We start from the raw sequence: 12,319 nt of genomic DNA on the forward strand, positions 1-12,319 counted from the left end.
TTCCTTCATATTCCACTACCAGATACCTTCTTCCTTTTGGCTGGCTAATTTCAGTTTCTTTTCCCATTCTCAGTATGTTACTTTCTTAGACAAATGTCTCTTGATTTCTCCTAAATATATTTTTATTTATTAACTCATAATTTCACTTTTAGTTATGCGATAATTTGTCTAGAGTATGTTTTGGAAGAGTTGGTAACCTGCATTCATTATACTGTAATTTCAATGACTGATTTTTCACTTACAAAAAAGGTATGACTCATTCATTCAATAAATATGTATCATGTATTTATAATGTTAGGTCTCAAACCCTGGACAAATGGCTGAGGTGCCTATTTAGCATATCAAAGCAGATTCTGGCCACCAGATTCTCAGCAACTACTTCCTACAGGGTCATCCCGACTGGCATACCTCTCCCTGTACCCTAAACACTATAGCTCAGGGACTGGGATGGACCCCCACCCCCAAATTCTCTTCCCTATATAACCCAGCCATTTTGGCTACACTTCTTTCTTGGTCTCCTGGCTCGTTCCTGGCCTCTTGGTTCCTGGTTTTTCTCTTTTGTTCTCTAGCTCCCCCACATTCCCCCCTCTCATGGCCCTGTTCAGTCTGGACTCTTGCAGATGCTTTTGGTTGTGTACTTTACAGATTTGTTATGTCTACAATAAACCTTCTCCTCCATCCATACCTAGGAGCTGGGAGCATCATGTTCTTTTTTAAAAAAGTTTTTTATTCATGTAATATGCTTCGTAATCTTCTAGTAGCAAGAAAAGTAAAAACAGTTGTAAAATATTATATGACGATAAATGTTAACTAAGAAGATGAGGGAGAAAAAGCTATAACTATATTTCTGTGAGGCATTGATTGCAATTTCATTTTATTTCTTTTTGTCTCTTTCAGTGTTAAGTATTGAACACAGAGCCTTGTTCATTCTAGGCATTTAGTACTTTGTAACTGCGAAACTGCCTCAGCCTAAACTGAATCCTAAATTGAATAATGGTCAGAAAAATACTTACTCAGAACTTTCAAATTAATACCCAAAGAAGTTAGTCATGGAGATCTTTAGGGACAAAGCATTTTGTGGAGAGTAAAATAAATATGAAAAGTCCAGCTATGGAAAGGCAAATAGAAATTTTCCTGACCAGCAAGGAAGAAGGAAATAAGAGAAGAGATAAAGACCAGTGACAAGGTGGTAAGAATTTTGAATGTTTTCTTTGTGTGACTAGGTCAGACCTAATTTGCATTTTATGTTGGGTCCTTCTAGGTTGAGAGTAGACTAAAGGAGAGTATGGTTGACCTTCCGGGCCAACCACCTTAAAGGAAGTGACTCTCTGTCTTCCAGCAGTTGCCAGTAACCAGTAGACACTGCCTCAGCTGGGGGTGAGATTCAATGCCCATTGCCCCTCTCCAGCTGAGATTTTGTCCAATGAGCTTTTGCAGGCTGCCACATTTGCTGTGAGTTCATATAGGAAACTGCCCAGAAAGTTTCCTTGCAGTTACTCACTGACCCTGGCTCTTACATTCTTTTCTTTCTGCCTCCTTTAATGGTCCCTGCTGGGTCTTGAGAGGAGGAGGTATGAATCAGACATTCCACTTAGGACTGAGTTTTCCTCAGTCTCCTATTCTCTGTGCTTTGGCTATCTGTGGGACCCTGTGTTAATAGAAGCTTCCCTTCTGAGAGTTGAGAGGTGAATTCATCTATGGGTTTAACAATAGGTCATTAGGAGTTGGTTTAAAACTCTGTCCATTTAGTAGTATTATGTATTATTTGGAACTTAAATCCAAACAAAAAGCGGTTGGTTATTCCCATGATATTCCTGCCACTATTGCACAGTGGGCATGTTTTTCCAGGCTGGTCATGACTGTCGCTTACAGGGTTCACCGTTGGAGATTGATTTTCTCTTCTGGTACCATTCACACATCATAGTCCATCGTTTGGCTATTTCTGTTGAGTGTTTCCTCCCACCCTTTTTCTCAGCAGTTTAAATGAACTAATTTTTGACATGTTTGTGCTAACTACTGTCCTTCTGTCTTTGTATATTTTTATCCCATTCTTGCGCAAAAGTTTTAAATTTTCATGCAGTATAAGATGTGATATTGAGTACCCATCGCCATAGGTTTTGTGAGATCAGTACAATCTGATGACGTTAGGCAAATAGAACAATTACTTATCTATCACATTTCATGTCATTCACTACTACCTTCTCACTAACGAAAAGGTACGTGGCACTAAACACATTACAAGGCTTTTGCGATGCTTAAATAAAATGAAGCATGTAAAATGATTCAGGGAGTATACACACTGAAATCACTTACAGAGGGGTGGTTCAGACTTGGCACTTCATTCTTAAAATTTTCTGTCCGGATCTGTTTTCGTTTTTTAAGATATTGTGTGTGTGTGTGTTTTGCCTACATGTATGCATATACATGTCTGCTGCCCTTGGAGGTCAGAAAAGTACATCGGATCCTCTGCAGTTCCAGATGTTTGTGAGCCACAAAATGGAAACTCTGCAAGAGCAAACAAGTGCTCTTAACCTTCGAGCCCCCCAGATCTGGTATTTTAATGCCTAAAGTCAACTATGGGTTTTGTGAGAAGTCTTAAAACGTCAGCAGGCAGAGGCTTGGCCAAGAACACTGGAGTGAAAGGGGTGGAGAGCAAGCTCACTACCAAAATCAAAACTTCCTCTCAGTCCCACCCACAGGCCCCGCCTTAGCCCCCAGTCGCTGCAGGACTCCGCCCAGGAGCCCCGCCCCTCTGCGGGCCAGCCCTCAGGTTCCAGTAAACCCCCTGCTGTCCCGGCCACCCTGCGGTGCTCTCTGCTGGGTCTCCACCCTCCTTCGGCTTCCTCGGCGACGTCGCCGGTGAGTGCATGACTTTTCCCAGCTCGGGAGCTGTGTGGCCCAGCCCGAGCCTGCATCCTCCCGGGGAGAGAATTAGGGCCCGCAGGCTTCGCGTCGTTCGGCCCGCCGGGCCCGGGAGCTGGAAGTGCTCCGCGGGCTTCCGGTGCCCACCCTGGGGGTCTTCGCGGCCCAGTCGAGGCTCGGGGCTCGGGGTCAGCCGCGGGCCGCGGGCCCCGGGGCAGGGCAGGGTGGGGCGAAGGGTTCCTTCTCCGAAATCGCGGCCCCGCTCAGCGCCAGAGATGGGTGAACCAGACGAACCGGTCGTGGGGGAACGGAGGAAGAGAGGCTGCGTGGTGTGGAGAAAGGTGATACTGAATTTGTGCAAAACCAGGACTGCCTGAAGTTCTAGCAGCCCCTGCACCTGTACCGGCTTCCAAAACTCTGCCCCGTGCTTCGGGTTCACTGAAGGAGGAAGGGCAGTGGCATTTGTGTTTTAAAAAGTCAGAAACTTGACGGAGCAAAGTGACCATGTCCGTTAGTGCTGGACCTAATGCACTTGACTGTGATCTTTAACTTTTGCTTCTTTCTGTTACCTGTTTGTGGCTGCCTCAGAATTATCAAATAGAGGGTAGGGTGGGGTTAAAAATAACGATGGACCGCAGGGATCCACAGCCACCGTGCTAGGCAGGTTTTATATGTGTTAACTTACAGTTTAAATGGTACTATTATCTTTTTCATTCTTCAGGAAACTGGGATTGACTTAGTTTCGTAACCATATGTGTGTCGAATGATAGCATTAAGTTGCGACCCAGGTCTGTATGGTTTTATGGCATAAGATTTGCAAATGTAAACGAACACGATTTCATGAGAAGTTCTCTGCCTAGTTTCAAGAATGTTCTGAGGTGTGTCAAGTGTCTTGGGTTTGGGTAGGATACGTAACCCTTTAAGGCGTGTTTCTGTATTTGTAAAATAGAACACTGCCGTGTTGTAGAGCTGTTGTGAGGATTGAGTAAAATATTTGTAAAGCATTCAGCAAAGTGTCTGGTGTACAGATAATGATAAACATATATTACCCCCCCCATCTTGTTGTCAGCCAGTTATGTCCAAATAAGACCTGTTCAGGCCTAGAGTCTTAGCAGAGGGAGACAGCAAAGCTTAGGAAAAGGGAAGTGGGGAAAGATGGCACACGGTAGTTGTTGTAGTGACACCAAGGTGGATTAACTGCTTTTCAGGGCCACATTTTTGCCTTTGTGAGAATTCTTTACCATGGCAGTTCCATTTGGCAACAGGAACCATGCAGACACCCTCTTACTGAGGCGAAACTGAATTTCTGACTTTGACAGATTAAAAGATGCCTGGCACAGAAAGAGAATGAAGTATTCTCTTTTAAATCTCTTCTGATCTAGACTCAAAAGCTGAGGTTCTAGAATTGGGGGAGCAGAAGAATTTATCGTCTCTAAAGGCATGTCGCTAATTGGACACATCTCTTCTAATTTTACTTTGTGAACATTTACGGACAGTGGTCTATAAAATAGTTACAGGTAAGAAAGCCAACAATTACATACTATGTGATATTGTATGGAGCTGGTGATGTAGCTAGTGTAAGGGAACTTGTCTGGCAAGCTAGAGGCCTTGAGCTCAGTCCTCCAACATTGAAATAAACATGTAAAATTAAATAAAATATTTATTAACGTTCTTTACAATGGAATTCCTTATGTACTGTCTGCTCAGGCATCTAGTTCACATTGTTCTTGTCTATTCTTTGTGTTCTTTCATACATGATGTTTCTTGCCATCTTCTGTTCTGTTCCTGGATTTGATGTTATTGTTAAACTATCTCTTTTCTAAAAATTTCTTTTTTAATTTGTAAAATATTGTCTTATGAAATGGGTGGCAGCCAAACCAAGAAAGAAAATGTTGCCTGTGGAAAATGATTTCATGATATCCTGACCTTTAAATATTCATAATGAGCCTCTATCCTGCATCAACACGTGATCTCTGTGATGGATCTTTTAGTAAGAATCAATACTGCTGCCATTAGTTCTTGGGCTCTTGAGGAGTCCAAACCATTGCTGTCAAGTTCGTTCTGTTACCTTTATCTTGCAGTCTAGCTTTCTTCTAGTGTTTTCCTTTACGTTCTTAAATTTGTCTTGTAGTACAGGTGTCGAGGTTAAAACAAAAATGAGTGAGGTAGAAGTCTTGTAAAAGATTTGTTAAGAGTTATCAAGAAAGAGTTTAAAATCACTTGTCATAGATTCTACTTAATGTTAATCTTTTTATACTGATAACCAACTGAACTTATATGTACTTTTTGATAAGATTCTGATAACTCTGTTTAAACCATAGCTGTAGCTATGTTATATGCTGGTCTAAATGTATTTAAGAAGTCTGGGCGTGGCGATACTGGGATTTATTTTTTCTTTTTCTTTTTTTTCCTTTTTTGGATAGGCTTTTCAGGGTAGAGATAGATAGCTATAAAACAGTTTAACTAAGTGGAGTCATAACCTTTAAAAAGACATGAAAGTGAGTTAATATCGTGGTCACACTTAGTTTTTATTAGTTAGATGGTACATTAATAGTTTCTCTGTGAGAAAGAACTATTACTGAAACTATTATTACGTAAACTATTTTGAAATATCCTATGAAATGGATGCATTATGTCTAGTTCCTGTGAAAATCAGCACAGCAACAATGAGTGCAGAGTTAAGTGTCATCACACTCCCTTAGTGTTTCCTTTTGCTTTGCTCGGTTTGCTGTATTTTCTTTCTTCCTTCCTTTTTTGGTTCTTTGAGATGGGGTTTCTTTGTCTAGCCTTGACTGTCCTCTGCCTCCCAAGTGCTAGGATTAAAAGCGAGTGCCATCCTTGCCCATTTTTTTCTTTTGTACCTCCCCCCCCCCTTTCTTGGTGGTACTGGCATTGTAGACAAGAATGACCTTCACCTCCTACCTCCAAACATCTAGTGCTGGGATTACTGGTTCATGCAACCACACCCAAGTATTTCATTACTTTTGTAATGAAACTTTTGTTTTACGTTTCCTCTAGACATTAAGGTGACAATCAGTATATGTTAAAATTCATATTTGCAAAGGAGTGGAAGGATTTGAAGAAAGGAAGAAAGGGAGGGAGGGAGGAAGGAAGGAAAGAAAACCGAGCAAAGCAAGGAAGTTTTGCTGATTTTCACAGGAACTAGACATAATGCATCCTTTGTTACATTTATGAAAATGAGTGAAAGCCCAGTTCCATCTGATTAGGGATTGTTTTTGAGCACGGGGCAGAGTTCAAGACAGAGTTTCTTTGTGTAGATTTGGGTATTCTAGTACTTGTTTGTGGCTTGTTCTAGAAACTTGAGTTTGTGGCCCAGACAGACCTCAAACTCAGAGAACTCCTGTCTTCCTCCCAAGTGCTGAGAGAAAGGTGTGTCCTGATGAAGCTTCCTCAGCCACTGTTGGTGAAGATTTCTGTTCTGCCCAGTCCCACAGTGAACACACAGAAACTATATTATTTGCAATACTGTTTGACCAATAGCTTAAGATTATTTCTGGCTAACTCTTAGATGTTAAATTAACCCATTTCTATTTATCTGTGTATCGCCACATAGCTGTGCCTTACCGGCAAGATTCCCCGACAGTCTATCTCTGACGGAGGCTACGTGGCTTCTCCCTGACTCTGCCTGCTTTCTCTCTATATATGTCTTTTCCAGCCTGGGTATGTTCTGTTAAGCCATTGGCCGAAAGCAGCTTCTTTATTAACCGATAAAAGCAACACATTTACAGAAGGACTTCCCACACCACACTACCAGGCTTGGAATCATATATATATTTTTTTTTTTAAAAAGTGAAATCTAAACAAATATTTTCTAATGGTATTGTCAAAGGAAGTTTGTAAACTATCTAAAAGGGCAGTGCACCTACAATATTTGTTTTTCTTTACTGCTTCACGCTCCTCTTTAGTATTTACTACTTGCTGTTAATTTTACAGATAAGATAAGATAGATAGCTTATCTTTCTCTATATAGTGTAATCACATTAGTAGAAAAGTCTGTTTTGGTCAGTGTTGGTTCCCCAACAACTCAGAATAAGGATCAACTACAGGGCAGGTGATCCTTAGGAATTTGATGAATGGGTATTGAATGAATAATAATGTTATTAAATAGTAATGATTAGGAAATGTAAAAGGATTTGCCAGAGAGTTAAAAATGGCTGTGATTTATATGGTAACCATGAAATGAATATTCCTGAAATCAGAAAATGTATAAACATTTTCATAGTTTTTGTGCAATATATAATCATTTATTTACATTAGGAATGCTATCAAATGCTCTATGACACCATGAATGCTATAAACTTCCGAACTTTGAGAATGATGGTAGTTATTTTAGCTTTAAACTGAAGGAGTTTGTTTATTTTGGGATAAGGTCCCAGGCTGGCCTTGAACTCACTTCCTCCTGCTTCAGTCTCCTGACTGCTGGGATCCTGGCATATAAGACGGCCAGGCCAAAAAGAACTTCTATATCATTGTTCCCTATGAACTAGAGAGGCTCTATGTGGCAAGTGAAATGCTGATCTTACCCAGCAGAATGGTCCTAAACCCTGCTAAGAAGGGGAAGAAAGGGAGCTGTATTTAAAAAGTATGAGTGTAGAGTCAAGACAGTTCACAAGGCAGGTGGGAAGTTGAGATGGCTCAACACATGAAGGTAACAAGTGGTGGAAAGTCCATAGAGATCTCCTAGCAAAGGAGACCATGTAACCTGAGCACAGGGCCATACTTCTGCACAGCTGGCCCACAGCTTTCTGTCTTTACTAACATTGTTGGCAGCTGATTGCCCTCATTTGTATTGAAATAAAGATGAGTTCTGTTCTTAGTGTGTATTTTATAGCCAGGTGTGCTAAGATTTTTTTTTTCTAAAGTGAGGTACCACCATTGCTTTTTTTAATACCTGTATTAATCACTGTTCTCAGTGCTGAGACAAAATACTGGACAAAAGCCACTCAAGGAAATGTACAGTCCTTTGTGGCAAGAAAGGCACAGTGGCAGGAAAGGCACAGTGGCAGGAATGGGCGGTGGCTGGTCACTTTATCCCTGCCCTTAGGCAGAGAGCCCTGGATGCTGCTGGTACTCCTCTTGCTTTCTTCTTGTTATTTGGTCGGGGTCCCCAGCTGTGGAATGGTGTCATCCACATTTACAGTGGATCACAGAAACTCCTTCATGGCCATGCTTAGAAGCTTGTGCTCTATATGTGTGTATGTGTCTGTCGTGTGTGTAGAGATCCACGAAGACCAGAAGAGGGTATCAGATTCCTTGGAGGTGGGGATACAGGCAGTTGTGAACCTCCTGACGTGGGTGCTGCAATCCAATGTGCTCTAACTGCTGAGGCAATCCAATCCAATCCCTCCCCCCAACACACACACACCAAAGATTTTAAATGGTGCCCAAAATCTGTTTCTTTTTCTCTCTTGATGTGTCCTGAGAGTTTCAGACTGAGATGCCATGATGTAGTAAAATTCAGTTCCTTGTGTGGCATTGGCCCAGTAGGCCAGGCCTGTTCTGCTTGTGAGTTTAGTCCATTTCAGACAAAGGTGCCAGACTAGTGAGAAAGTATTTATCTGTACTTTCTCAGAAAGTTTCTCTAGGTTTTTTGATAGTGACTAATGGAAGCTGAGTTTAGACAACTCCATCCATTTCCAACCATTTCTGCTTTTTGCTGTTATAAATATTCTGGTATTTGGGTTTCTTTTGAGTATTTGAGTGGCACTTCCTACACAAGTGATATGTTCACTGTCAGTGCATTAGAGTAGAAGGACACAAACTTGAAGAGACAGTGGGCATTAGATGAGGATTAGTCACACTGGTAAAAGGCAAGGCCTGGAGAAGCTAAGCCCCTGTTTGTCCGCATGCCTACTGTCTCATGTGTGCAGATCCAGAACCAGGGCCTGCTTCCTCATACTTCACCAGCCACCCTTCGTGTTTGCGTCAGGTTAAGGTGAAAACAGTGTTGTCCTCGGTCTTGGGAGATTTTATACTTGACATTCCTCATTTTCATTTCTCATATCTGCGGCAAGGATAGAAATAGCAGCCAAACAGAAATAACCCTTGGTGTCACTTTCTTTTCCTGAAATTCAATTTTTTTCCTTCCTTCCTTCCTTCCTTCCTTCCTTCCTTCCTTCCTTCCTTCCTTCCTTCCTTCTCGCTTTCTTCTTTTTTTAATTTTTGATACAAGGTCTTGTGTATGCCGGGGAACTCAAGTCACAACCAGTATATCCCAAGTGCTGATACAAGCTTGTGCCACCACACCCAGCTTTAAATTCTTTTAAAATAAAACTTTTAGTCTCAGAGTTTGGCTGCTTGCTTATTTATTTATTTGGATCCTGGGGACCTAATGCACTCTACCACTAAGCTACACCCATAGTGAGAATCTGACTTTTAACTGCAGTATATATTGTGGTTTGAATTTTAAATGTCTCCCAAGATCTCATGTTAGAGGCTTGGCCCTCAGAACAACAGTCCTCAGAGGCGAAACTTTAGGAGGTGGTTGAGCAGGTTCTCTGAATGGGTTTATACCTGCGTTTATTTATTTGTTTTTGTTTTTCAGACAGGGTCTCACTTTGGAGAGTGAGACCTGACTGTCCTGGAACTCTCTTTGTAGACCAGGCTGACCTCAAACTCACAGAGATATGTCTACCTCTGCTTCTTGAGGGATTTATACATTTATTAATTTCATATCTTAATGGGGTTGTGTATATGTGTACATGTGTGTACCTGTTCATGTATGTGTAGATATTCATGCATGGTGTGTATAGAACACCTTTGGTGTTTTTTTCTCATTTGCTATCTGCCCTGATATTTTGGACACAGGTTCTCCCACTGGCCTGGAACATGAAGAGTAGACTAGCTGAGTCCATTTGTCTTTGCCTCCCAGCATTGGGATTACAAACTAGTGCCACTGCTCTTTGCTTTGCCAGGTGCTTTCTGGGACTGGAACTGAGACATTCCCATCTTCCTTGGCAAGCACTTTCCCAACTGATCTGTTTCTCCAGCCCACTTATGGGGGCTTTGCTGGAAAGGCATGTAGACCGCCTTGACGGGTTACTCTGTCTAGGGTCTGTAACCCGCCTGGCTGGTCAGTTATTCCAGGGTCACGGAGAGGTACCACCTGAAAGACATGGCCGATAAGAGGAATGAGGCTAAGCATATTTGTCGAAGCCTTCGTTTATTAGAGTCATGGTTACAGCTTATATAGCCCCTGGATGAGGAGCTTGGGGAGCTGGGGCACGGGATCTTGCCACGTGGTCCACGCCCGTCACGCAGGCCAGGTCACAATTCCTTGGTCAGGAAGTCACAAGTTGACACACCTAGTTCTCTAGATAGTTTGGAATGTGAGGCGGGTTCTGTTAACAGATAGCTCTTTATTAACAGTTAATTTGGGTGTGGGATAGGCCTTGTTAATAAAACTATTCTCAATACAATTGAGAAGTGGGGCTCTCTGCAAAACTCCTCACGGCGGCGATTCCTATAATAATTTTGGGGGGACATGGCTCCTGACATATTCCCATCTTCCTTGGCAAGCACTTTCCCAACTGATCTGTTTCTCCAGCCCACTTATGGGGGCTTTGCTGGAAAGGCAAGCTTTTTCTTTGTTCCCTGGAAGCCATTACATAGCAGTATTCTTCTGCTAGTTGTTTCTGCCACAATGGGATGCCTCAACACACACACGCATGCATGCACGCACGCATGCACCCCAAATAATATACCTTTCCTTCTAAAGTTGAGTTTTCTCAAGTATTTTGTCACAGGGACAGAAAGCTCACTGACAGCTCCTTAGAATAAATTTTGCTGTTCTAAGATGGCCCAGTTTCTGTACCTGCACGGTAGATGTGAAAATGTTGACATGCCCTAGAAAAGAGAAAAGGGGCTGGAGAGATGACTCAGTGGTTAAGAACCCTGGCAAGTCTTGCAGACCCTGACTTGGTTCCAAGCTTCTAATTCCAGTTCCAAGGGAACTGATGCCCTCTTCAGGCCTCTACAGGCACTATATGCACATAATCCACATAGACATATAGACAAAGCATTCACTTATCAATAAAAATGAAATAGAAAGGAGAAAAGCCTTTCTTAGCAACCTCCAGATTAATGGACTGTCTCAAAGAGGAGCTGCTCTATAAAATAAGCCACCCTGCTCCTTCCATTCTCTGACCGACTACTGATATTTTGGTTACAGTTGTTTAAGAAAGATGTTAACAATTACAATCTAAATAGTAATCTTACCATTTTTGAGATCCTATTTCACTATTCATTTGTGTCATCATAAAATTTTATTTGATATACAATAATTACAGAATCAATTAAATAACATTATTATTACACCAAGCAAATAGTAATTAAAGGTGCTTTATTTCCCTGAGAACATTTTGTTATGATTAGATAAAACATCTGGGTTGTAACTTTGGTCTAGTGTTTATTAGGTTAGTAGCTGTAGGCTAAGTATTGTGTGTGTGTGTGTGTGTGTGTGTTTATTACTTAGCCCAGATTAACCTTGAATTCTCCCTATGAACTTCTGATCTTCCTTCTTCTACTTCCTAAGTACTAGATTACAGACGTAGCCCTCCAGGCCTAGTGGAGGTGGAAAATAAACCCAGGTCTCCATGCATGGTAACCAAGTATTTGACCAACTGTACTACATCCCCAGCCCTCATCTAACTTTTTTTTTTTTTTTTTTTTTTGGTTTTTCGAGACAGGGTTTCTCTGTGTCACTTTTTTAAAAAAAATATTTATTTATTATGTATACAATATTCTCTGTCTGTGTGTATGCCTGAAGGCCAGAAGAGGGCACCAGACCTCATTACAGATGGTAGTGAGCCACCATGTGGTTGCTGGAATTGAACTCGGGACCTTTGGAAGAGCAGGCAGTGCTCTTATCCTCTGAGCCATCTCTCCAGCCCAAGAACTCACTTTTTTGTTTGATGGTTAATTGGTTTGGGATTTTTGAGACAGAATGTGATGTCGCCCAGGCTGCATTTAATCTCTCAATATAATGAGAATGTCTGGGATACTGTTTTAGCACACTTCTGAATATGCTTGAAGGCATTTCCAGAAAGGATTAGCTAGGTGGGAAGAGCATCCTGAAAGTAGAGGGCAGTCCCAAGGGACGTGGAACCCAGATGTAGTTAAAGGGGAGGAAGAAGTAGAATGCATAGGCATTATTCTCTCTGCTTCCTGTCTACCCTGAGGTCACTGGTCCCCTGACCATGTATGCTGCCACTGTGATGTTGTGTCTCATCTCGAGACCAAAGGGGCAGGCCTGAGGGACCAGGGACCCAAACCATTATCTTTTGTTTATTTTGGTCTAATGGCACACTTACTCCCTCTCACTCCTACCCACCCACCTTTTGGAAAATGACATCTCTCATTGCCTAGAAATGTATTATGACTGCTTGGCAAATGGAAAAAAATACATAAAACAAATCTTTCCTTCTTTAAATTGTTT

The 12,319-nt window shown here is 41.8% G+C and overlaps 1 protein-coding gene across 1 annotated transcript in view; it reads left to right on the top strand.

Annotated features, from left to right (window-relative positions):
• Positions 1-2,727: 2,727 nt before the first annotated feature.
• Cpne3 (copine 3) overlaps positions 2,728-12,319 on the top strand; it is a 53,064-nt gene continuing 43,472 nt past the window's right edge. The window contains exon 1 of the mRNA XM_057790473.1: positions 2,728-2,859. The gene's annotated coding sequence lies outside the window, so the exon portion shown is untranslated. The remainder of the gene's footprint in view (positions 2,860-12,319) is intronic.

This window comes from Chionomys nivalis, chromosome 16 (genome assembly GCF_950005125.1).
Source record: "Chionomys nivalis chromosome 16, mChiNiv1.1, whole genome shotgun sequence".
NCBI lineage: Eukaryota > Metazoa > Chordata > Mammalia > Rodentia > Cricetidae > Chionomys > Chionomys nivalis.